Raw genomic sequence first — 8,487 nt, 5'->3', positions numbered from 1 at the left:
GGATGAGGCATGACTAGAATATACTGAGTCAACAAAACATTAGGAACACCTTCCTAACACATAATAATACAGACCTTATAGAGGATGAGGCATGACTAGATTACACTGAGGGGACAAAACATTAGGAACACATAATAATACAGACCTTATAGAGGATGAGGCATGACTAGATTACACTGAGTGGACAAAACATTAGGAACACCGTCCCCCTTTTACCCTCAAAACAGCCTAAATTCGTTGTGACATGGACTCTACAATGTGTTGAAAGCGTTCCACAGGGAAGCTCCACAGTTGTCCAAGTTGGCTGGAAGTCCTTTGGTTGGTGGTGCACCTGGCACCTATTACCATACCTCATTCAAAGGTACTTTGAAACATTAGGCTCATTCACCCTCTGAATGGCACACATACACTGACAGACAGAGAGAGATAAAAAGGGACAGAGAGAGAGAGAGAGGGAGAGAGAGAGAGAGAGAGACATGGAGAGGGAGAGAGGGAGAGGGAGAGAGAGACATGGAGAGAGAGACATGGAGAGGGAGAGAGAGACATGGAAAGAGAGACATGGAGAGGGGGAGAGAGACATCGAGAGAGAGAGACTGGGAGAGAGAGACTGGGAGAGAGAGACTGGGAGAGAGAGACTGGGAGAGAGAGACTGGGAGAGAGAGACTGGGAGAGACTGGGAGAGAGAGACAGGGAGAGACTGGGAGAGAGACATGGAGAGAGAGAGAGAGAGAGAGAGAGAGAGAGAGAGAGAGAGAGAGACAGGGAGAGAGAGGGAAAGGGAGAGAGAGACAGGGAGGGAGAGAGAGACAGGGAGGGAGAGAGAGACAGGGAGGGAGAGAGAGACAGGGAGGGAGAGAGAGACAGGGAGGGAGAGAGCGAGATATAGACAGGGAGAGGGAGAGAGAGACAGGGAAAGAGGGAAAGGGAGAGAGACAGGGAGAGAGAGACAGGGAGATGGAGAGGGAAAGGGGGAGAGAGACAGGGAGAGAGAGACAGGGAGAGAGAGACAGGGAGAGAGAGACAGGGAGAGCGAGACAGGGAGAGCGAGACAGGGAGAGCGAGACAGGGAGAGAGCGAGACAGGGAGAGAGAGAGACATGGAGAGAGAGAGACATGGAGAGAGAGAGACATGGAGAGAGAGACATGGAGAGAGAGACATGGAGAGAGAGACATGGAGAGAGAGACATGGAGAGAGACAGGGAGAGCGAGAGAGAGACATGGAGAGACATGGAGAGAGACCGGGAGAGCGAGACGGGAAGAGAGACGGGAAGAGAGAGAGACAGAGAGACAGGGAGGACAGACATACACTGATTGAGAGAAGGAGGGAGATGGAGGGAGACAGAGGCCCCCTTTTGACTCTTGATATAGTTTTTAAACCTGTAACTGCCATTTCCTTCAATCCGTTATAAGATCCTCTAAGAGTGAAACACCCAGACCAGTAGACATCCACTGTTTCAGACCAGTAGACCAGTAGACATCCACTGTTTCAGACCAGTAGACCAGTAGATATCCACTGTTTCAGACCAGTAGACCAGTAGACATCCACTGTTTCAGACCAGTAGACCAGTAGATATCCACTGTTTCAGACCAGTAGACCAGTAGACATCCACTGTTTCAGACCAGTAGACCAGTAGACATCCACTGTTTCAGACCAGTAGACCAGTAGACATCCACTGTTTCAGACCAGTAGACCAGTAGATATCCACTGTTTCAGACCAGTAGACCAGTAGACATCCACTGTTTCAGACCAGTAGACCAGTAGACATCCACTGTTTCAGACCAGTAGACCAGTAGACATCCACTGTTTCAGACCAGTAGACCAGTAGACATCCACTGTTTCAGACCAGTAGACATCCACTGTTTCAGACCAGTAGACCAGTAGACATCCACTGTTTCAGACCAGTAGACCAGTAGACATCCACTGTTTCAGACCAGTAGACCAGTAGATATCCACTGTTTCAGACCAGTAGACATCCACTGTTTCAGACCAGTAGACCAGTAGACATCCACTGTTTCAGACCAGTAGACATCCACTGTTTCAGACCAGTAGACATCCACTGTTTCAGACCAGTAGACCAGTAGACATCCACTGTTTCAGACCAGTAGATATCCACTGTTTCAGACCAGTAGACCAGTAGACATCCACTGTTTCAGACCAGTAGACCAGTAGACATCCACTGTTTCAGACCAGTAGACATCCACTGTTTCAGACCAGTAGACCAGTAGACATCCACTGTTTCAGACTAGTAGACCAGTAGACATCCACTGTTTCAGACCAGTAGACCAGTAGACATCCACTGTTTCAGACCAGTAGACCAGTAGACATCCACTGTTTCAGACCAGTAGATATCCACTGTTTCAGACCAGTAGACCAGTAGATATCCACTGTTTCAGACCAGTAGACCAGTAGATATCCACTGTTTCAGACCAGTAGATATCCACTGTTTCAGACCAGTAGACCAGTAGATATCCACTGTTTCAGACCAGTAGACCAGTAGATATCCACTGTTTCAGACCAGTAGACCAGTAGATATCCACTGTTTCAGACCAGTAGACCAGTAGATATCCACTGTTTCAGACCAGTAGACCAGTAGATATCCACTGTTTCAGACCAGTAGACATCCACTGTTTCAGACCAGTAGACCAGTAGATATCCACTGTTTCAGACCAGTAGACCAGTAGATATCCACTGTTTCAGACCAGTAGACATCCACTGTTTCAGACCAGTAGACCAGTAGATATCCACTGTTTCAGACCAGTAGATATCCACTGTTTCAGACCAGTAGACCAGTAGACCAGTAGATATCCACTGTTTCAGACCAGTAGACCAGTAGACCAGTAGATATCCACTGTTTCAGACCAGTAGACCAGTAGATATCCACTGTTTCAGACCAGTAGACCAGTAGATATCCACTGTTTCAGACCAGTAGACCAGTAGACCAGTAGATATCCACTGTTTCAGACCAGTAGACCAGTAGATATCCACTGTTTCAGACCAGTAGACCAGTAGATATCCACTGTTTCAGACCAGTAGACCAGTAGATATCCACTGTTTCAGACCAGTAGACATCCACCGTTTCAGACCAGTAGACCAGTAGACCAGTAGATATCCACTGTTTCAGACCAGTAGACCAGTAGACATCCACTGTTTCAGACCAGTAGACCAGTAGATATCCACTGTTTCAGACCAGTAGACCAGTAGACATCCACTGTTTCAGACCAGTAGACCAGTAGACATCCACTGTTTCAGACCAGTAGACCAGTAGACATCCACTGTTTCAGACCAGTAGATATCCACTGTTTCAGACCAGTAGACCAGTAGATATCCACTGTTTCAGACCAGTAGACCAGTAGATATCCACTGTTTCAGACAAGTAGACCAGTAGATATCCACTGTTTCAGACCAGTAGACCAGTAGACATCCACTGTTTCAGACCAGTAGACATCCACTGTTTCAGACCAGTAGACCATGGCCAGAACTTACCCATGATGCTTCACAGTAGATTTACAGTAGATTAATGATCCTCTCTGATGTAGATCAGACATCCCCCCCTCTCTCTCTCTTTTCCTCTCTACCTCTTTATCTCTATCATTCCCTTTTCGGTAGTGGGGGGCAGCATGGCAAGCTGAGGCAACATGTTGAAGGCCCTGGTTTAGAGAGATCAGAGAGAGGGATTGGAGGAGTTTCCCTTTGTTCCCCCCCCCTCCGTCCCTCCTCTCTCCCTCTCCTCCCTCCCTCCCTCTCTCCCTCCATCCCTCCCCTCCCACTCTCCCTCCCTCCTCCACTCCTCCCTCCCTCCCCTCCCTCTCTCCCTCCTCCCTCCCTCCCCTCCCTCTCTCCCTCCTCCCTCCCTCCCCTCCCTCTCTCCCTCCCCCCTCCCTCTCCCCCCTCCCTCTCTCCCCTCCATCCCTCCTCTCCATCCCTCCCCCTCCCCTCTCCCCTCCATCCCTCCCCCTCCCTCCAATCATCCCCCTCCATTCATCCCCCATCCCTCCCTCCATTCATCTCTCCCTCCCTCCCTCCATTCATCCCCCTCCGCCCCTCCTCTCTCCCTCCCCCTCTCTCCCCTCCCACTCTTCCTCCATCCCTCCCTCCCTCCTCCCTCCCCCTCTCTCTCCCCTCCCACTCTCCCTCCATCCCTCCCCCTCCCTCTCTCTCCCTCCATCCCTCCCCTCCCTCTCTCCCTCCATCCTCCTCTCCATCCCGCCTCTCATCAGATCTAGAGAGAGAGAGATAGAGGGGTTCAGGGCTGTAAAGAGTCCGAGGGGAGTTGATGGCGCGTGGTTGAAAGGAGTAAGATGCTGTTCCCTCCCTCCCTCCCTCCCTGCCTCCTCTCCTCCCTGCCTCCTCTCCTCCTCTCCTCCCTGCCTCCTCTCCTCCCTGCCTCCTCTCCTCCCTCCATCCCCTCCCCCTCCCTCCATCCCCTCCCTCCCTCCATCCCCTCCTCCATCCCTCCCCCCCCTCCATCCCCTCCCTCCATCCCCTCCCCTCCCTCCATCCCCTCCCTCCATCCCCTCCCCCCTCCCTCCATCCCTCCCTCCATCCCCTCCCCCTCCATCCCCTCCACCCTCCCTCCATCCCCTCCCCCTCCCTCCATCCCCTCCCCCCTCCCCCTCCATCCCCTCCTCCATCCCTCCCTCCATCCCCTCCCCCTCCCTCCATCCATCCTCCCCTCCATCCCCTCCCCCCTCCCTCCATCCCCTCCCCCTCCCTCCATCCCCTCCTCTCCATCCCTCCCTCCATCCCCTCCCCCTCCCTCCATCCCTCCCCCTCCCTCCATCCCCTCCCCCTCCCTCCATCCCCTCCCTCCCTCCATCCCCTCCCCCCTCCCTTCATCCCCCTCCTCCCTCCATCCCCTCCCTCCATCCCCTCCATCCCATCCCATCCCCTCCCATCCCCTCCCCCTCCTCCATCCCCTCCTCCATCCCTCCCTCCTCCATCCTCTCCCCCTCCCTCCCTCCCCTCCCTCTCGCTCCACGGTACTTCTTTACCTACGTCAGAGGAGAAGTGTTACTTTAGTCTGTATCCTTCTGAAGCACACGGCTCAGCCCTTCTAGCCAGCAGGGTTAGAAGCCTTTGATGTGCAGGAGTCCTGCTGAAAGACTGCTCTGATACACACTAAGTGACCTCTGTAGAGCCTCCCTCTCCCCCGTTTCCACTCTCGTCTCTGGGGTCGTCGTGACACGCTCTCTCTCTCTCTCTGATGTCCCTGGGCTCTTTGGCGGTGTGTTCAATAGTAATGGATATCAGGTTGTGTTAAGATGACACACACACACACACACACACACACACACACACACACACACACACACACACACACACACACACACACACACACACACACACACACACACACACACACACACACACACACACACCCGTCAACACCTTTGATGGGTTAGAGAGTTTACCAGTCATCTCTGATGTACTGGGTTTAGCTCATAAGTGTTAAGGAGGGAGGGGAGGGAGGGATGGGGGATGAATGAAGGGAGGGGAGGGATGGGGGATGAATGGAGGGAGGGAGAGATGAATGGAGGGAGGGAGGGAGAGATGGGGGATGAATGGAGGGAGGGATGGGGGATGAATGGAGGGAGGGATGGGGGATGAATGGAGGGAGGGAGGGAGGGAGGGATGGGGGATGAATGGAGGGAGGGAGGGAGGGAGGGATGGGGGATGAATGGAGGGAGGGAGGGATGGGGGATGAATGGAGGGAGGGATGGGGGATGAATGGAGGGAGGGAGGGAGAGATGGGGGATGAATGGAGGGAGGAATGGGGGATGAATGGAGGGAGGGAGGGATGGGGGATGAATGGAGGGAGAGATGGGGGATGAATGGAGGGAGGGAGGGATGGGGGATGAATGGAGGGAGGGAGGGAGAGATGGGAGATGAATGGAGGGAGGGATGGGGGATGAATGAGGGAGGGAGGGATGGGGGATGAATGGAGGGAGGGAGAGATGGGGGATGAATGGAGGGAGGGATGGGGGATGAATGGAGGGAGGGAGGGATGGGGGATGAATGGAGGGAGGGAGGGAGGGAGGGACGAATGGAGGGAGGGGGGATGGGGGATGAATGGAGGGAGGGAGGCATGTAAAGTAGCACTAGAAAAGGCTGGTTATTTACAGACTGCATCAGACCAGTAGAACAGGTCAGTAAGTGGTTATTTACAGACTGCATCAGACCAGTAGAACAGGTCAGTAAGTGGTTATTTACAGACTGCATCAGACCAGTAGAACAGGTCAGTAAGTGGTTATTTACAGACTGCATCAGACCAGTAGAACAGGTCAGTAAGTGGTTATTTACAGACTCCATCAGACCAGTAGAACAGGTCAGTAAGTGGTTATTTACAGACTCCATCAGACCAGTAGAACAGGTCAGTAAGTGGTTATTTACAGACATGTCCACGATGTGTCAGACGTTCCTGAGTCGTTTTCGTGCGGAGCGTTAGAACGAGACGCGTCAATATTGGTAGTCATGGGTGTTAAAAACTATCAGGAAACAGGGTCCAGGGCAGATACTGGCTCTGGTCAACAGTAGTGCACTGTTTAGTGTATATGGCACCATTTAGGACAGGATAATAGGGTACCATTTAGGACAGGACTAGAGAGTACCATTTAGGACAGGATAATAGGGTACCATTTAGGACAGGACTAGAGAGTACCATTTAGGACAGGACTAGAGAGTACCATTTAGGACAGGACTAGAGAGTACCATTTAGGACAGGACTAGAGAGTACCATTTAGGACAGCAGTAGAGAGTACCATTTAGAACAGGATAATAGGGTACCATTTAGGACAGGACTAGAGAGTACCATTTAGGACAGGACTAGAGAGTACCATTTAGAACAGGACTAGAGAGTACCATTTAGGACAGGATAATAGGGTACCATTTAGGACAGGACTAGAGAGTACCATTTAGGACAGGACTAGAGAGTACCATTTAGGACAGGACTAGAGAGTACCATTTAGGACAGCAGTAGAGAGTACCATTTAGAACAGGACTAGAGAGTACCATTTAGGACAGGATAATAGGGTACCATTTAGGACAGGACTAGAGAGTACCATTTAGGACAGGTCTAGAGAGTACCATTTAGAACAGGACTAGAGAGTACCATTTAGGACAGGATAATAGGGTACCATTTAGGACAGGACTAGAGAGTACCATTTAGGACAGGACTAGAGTACCATTTAGGACAGCAGTAGAGAGTACCATTTAGGACAGGACTAGAGAGTACCGTTTAGGACAGAATAATATGGTACCATTTAGGACAGGACTAGAGTACCATTTAGGACAGGACTAGAGAGTACCATTTAGGACAGGACTAGAGAGTACCATTTAGAACAGGACTAGAGTACCATTTAGGACAGGACTAGAGTACCATTTAGGACAGGACTAGAGTACCATTTAGGACAGGACTAGAGTACCATTTAGGACACCAGTAGAGAGTACCATTTAGGACAGCAGTGGAGAGAGTACCGTTTAGGACAGCAGTGGAGAGAGTACCGTTTAGGACAGCAGTAGAGAGAGTACCATTTAGGACAGCAGTAGAGGGTACCATTTAGGACAGGACTATAGAGTACCGTTTAGGACAGCAGTAGAGAGTACCGTTTAGGACAGGAGAATAGAACGTAGATGGAGCCTATGATCATATATCCCACAGCATCCGTTTAGGACAGGAGAATAGAACGTAGATGGAGCCTATGATCATATATCCCACAGCATCCGTTTAGGACAGGAGAATAGGATGAAACATTTCTCTACCCCCTGAATTAAATAAATACACAACAATACTAAAGAAATGCTTGATCGGAACCAGCTACACAATGTTCTGAATTCTACAGCATCCCCTTTCCGTAACTCTCCCTCCCTTCTCGTTCCCGAGGCCAGTGAGTCTCCCTTCCTTTTCGTTCCCGAGGCCAGTGAGTCTCCGTAACTCTCCCTCCCTCCCTTCTCGTTCCCGAGGCCAGTGAGTCTCCCTCCCTCCCTTCTCGTTCCCGAGGCCAGTGAGTCTCCGTAACTCTCCCTCCCTCCCTTCTCGTTCCCGAGGCCAGTGAGTCTCCCTTCCTTTTCGTTCCCGAGGCCAGTGAGTCTCCGTAACTCTCCCTCCCTCCATTCTCGTTCCCGAGGCCAGTGAGTCTCCCCTTCCTTTTCGTTCCCGAGGCCAGTGAGTCTCCGTAACTCTCCCTCCCTCCCTTCTCGTTCCCGAGGCCAGTGAGTCTCCGTAACTCTCCCTCCCTCCCTTCTCGTTCCCGAGGCCAGTGAGTCTCCGTAACTCTCCCTCCCTCCCTTCTCGTTCCCGAGGCCAGTGAGTCTCCGTAACTCTCCTCCCTCCCTTCTCGTTCCCGAGGCCAGTGAGTCTCCCTCCTCCCTTCCGTGAGAGGCCAGTGAGTCTCCCTTCCTTTTCGTTCCCGAGGCCAGTGAGTCTCCGTAACTCTCCCTCCCTCCCTTCTCGTTCCCGAGGCCAGTGAGTCTCCGTAACTCTCCCTCCCT

The sequence above is a fragment of the Oncorhynchus gorbuscha genome, unplaced genomic scaffold (genome assembly GCF_021184085.1).
Source record: "Oncorhynchus gorbuscha isolate QuinsamMale2020 ecotype Even-year unplaced genomic scaffold, OgorEven_v1.0 Un_scaffold_419, whole genome shotgun sequence".
Lineage (NCBI taxonomy): Eukaryota > Metazoa > Chordata > Actinopteri > Salmoniformes > Salmonidae > Oncorhynchus > Oncorhynchus gorbuscha.
This window is presented reverse-complemented; position numbering follows the sequence as displayed.